Source organism: Microtus ochrogaster, chromosome 1, assembly GCF_000317375.1.
Source record: "Microtus ochrogaster isolate Prairie Vole_2 chromosome 1, MicOch1.0, whole genome shotgun sequence".
NCBI classification, from domain to species: Eukaryota; Metazoa; Chordata; class Mammalia; order Rodentia; family Cricetidae; genus Microtus; species Microtus ochrogaster.
The window spans coordinates 89323046-89325545 of record NC_022009.1 but is presented as its reverse complement, the minus strand read 5'-3'; the positions used below and the strand labels follow the sequence as shown (position 1 = coordinate 89325545).

At 40.8% G+C, this 2500-nt stretch overlaps 1 pseudogene; it reads right to left on the bottom strand.

The window, feature by feature from the left end:
* Positions 1-1490: 1490 nt before the first annotated feature.
* LOC113455960 overlaps positions 1491-2500 on the bottom strand; it is a 3923-nt pseudogene continuing 2913 nt past the window's right edge.

The window sequence follows — 2500 nt, the reverse complement described above, 5'->3', positions numbered from 1 at the left end:
TTTCATATAATTTCATTGTTATGCAGTCTTAAAGAGTCATTTCATTAAGCGTTAGGTGGGAGTGTGAGAAACATCAAGTAGATCTTTTCATGAACCTCAAAATTCTTAAGCACCTGATATCCATTGTGATTTCTATTTCCATTTTTGTTTTTGGCTTAGGCTCCAGCGGTTGCTTTTGGACCCGCCAGAGTCCCCTGAGAACCTCTTGTGGGAACAGGGAGTCCAAATTTAGTGATTTAGTGGCTGCAGGGAACACAGTGACTGAGACTGGATGGGTGTTCGGTAGGGATGGGTAAAGAGATGGGGGAGGCAGGTTGTGAAGGACTTGGGGATGGAAGGAAGAGGAACAAGAGAAGCAGGAAGGAGAAGCTTCTCCTAAAGATGCCATTGAGCTCCCACATTATCCTTGGAAAAGACAATAAGGAAAGAAAAACATTATCTTTGTCCTGGAGCCTAAAGGTGAAAGCAATTCCAGAAAGGAGAGAAGGTGACCTTGCTGAGATGCTCTCATTCTGAGGCAGAATAAAAAGACAGGGAAATCTGAGATAGATAGAGATAGATGGAGACAGACACAGAGACAGAGACAGAGACGGAGACGGAGATGGATAAGATGATGGAGATGGAGACAGTATGGGAAAGGACAGAACGCCTCACTTTAGAGTCTGACTGAAAAATTGGGAGCCGAGTCCAGGATTTCATCATAATTATAACATTTGCTATAAAATTTGGTACATGTCAGGATGGCTGAGCAGTCTAAGGTGCTGTGTTCAGGTCGCAGTCTCCCCTTAGAGGCATGGGTTCGAATCCCACTTCTGACAAGATTTCTGTTTGCCGGGTGATGGTGCATGCCTTTAATCCCAACACTCGGGAGGCAGAGGCAGGCAGATCTCTGTGAGTTCAAGGCCAGTCTGGTCTACAAGAGCTAGTTTCAGGACAGGCTCCAAAGCAACACAGAGAAACCCTGTTTCAAAAAATAAAACAAAACAAAATAAACAAAAAATTTGGCTACATAGTGACAATGTTCTTTTTTTTTAAATCAAGATATCCCAAATAAAGTTAAAATAGCAATGAAACTTGCTTAAGGCCTCAATATATATGGCGTTTGAGTATTACTTTTCTCCTTTCAAACTTGTATTCCCATGTTTTTCTCTTTCAGACAAGAATTCCCATTAACAGTAAAAGACATGACTTAACCCTGCACAACTCTTGCGACCTTTGGTTTTATCTTATCACATTGCAATCTTATCTAAGTCCCTTCTGAAGCTACTCCATAATCTTGCTTATTTAAAACATGGAGGAAAGGATAAAAAGAGTTTCTAAGCATTATTTTGAGATGTGACTTGAAAGTCACTAAAATCATATATTGCCAAAACACATAAGCCCAGCTCTCCAGAGTCTATGCTCACATTTTTGTATATTCTATACTTCCTCGAAGCACCTCCCCTTTGCCTGGGCCTGTGTTTAAATTTATCTTTAAAGCAATTTCTTCCTCAACTGTGCTTCCTACTGGATTCCTCCACGAGCCGTTTCTTCAGGAAAATCAAGAATCCTGCCTCTTTCCTAACAGAGATCTCTTTAAAGAAGTGAGCGGGCTGCTGCAGGTGGCAGCGTGGAGCTGTCTCCAGATCCCATTCGACTGCTGTTTCCAGTTCATAACTAGGGATAACTTGCACACAGGCCAAGAACTCTAAAACAGCTTCTTCATCTCATATGTGGGAGGCTCTGAGGCAGGAGCTGCTTGGCTCCGCCGTGATGAACTGTGCTGGTTGGCAGGAACTACCATAATTACTGTAATAACAGCGCAGTTAAAGTTTAGACTGGGCAGGACACAGGCGGTACTATATTACCTGTACATGGTGCAACTTAAGTTTTTAAGAACTGCTTAACATTTTAAGAAATGCTCCCAGATAGTAAAAAAAATTACAGATTCACAATAAAACAGATTCAGACATAAAAGACCACACTGTTGGATGAATGTACGTAGGCTTGAGAGAGAGAAGAAAAAGAATATAGAGAATAAAGTTAATGGTTTTTAAAAAAAGGTAAAGTTTTTAAAGAGACAGAATACAGATATTTATAGATTAAGAGAAATAAAGAAAAATAAGCCACGTAGAAATGGAAAATTCACAGAGAGTCTGGATTATGTACATTGTGTTTTCTCTAAAATTTTTGACTGTGAAGGAGCTAAGTACAGAGAGACATTTCATTACATGGGCTGCCAAGCTAAACCAGAATTGATATAAGGGTATTACGATTTCAAAATTTGGGTCTAAGGAAATGATGCTTTGGAGAGGGTCTTCTTTTGTCTTCACAGAGGACCAGACCCTGTTCATTTCTTCTATTCCGATATGGTATGATGGACCACGCCCTCCTTCAGGGTTGCTGTGAACATCTTCAGAAAATTGCTTTGCTCAACTGCCAACTGAGATGACCCTGGCACACAGGTTATACCATGAAGCCCTCCTTCAGGGTTGCTGTGAACATCTTCAGAAAATTGCTT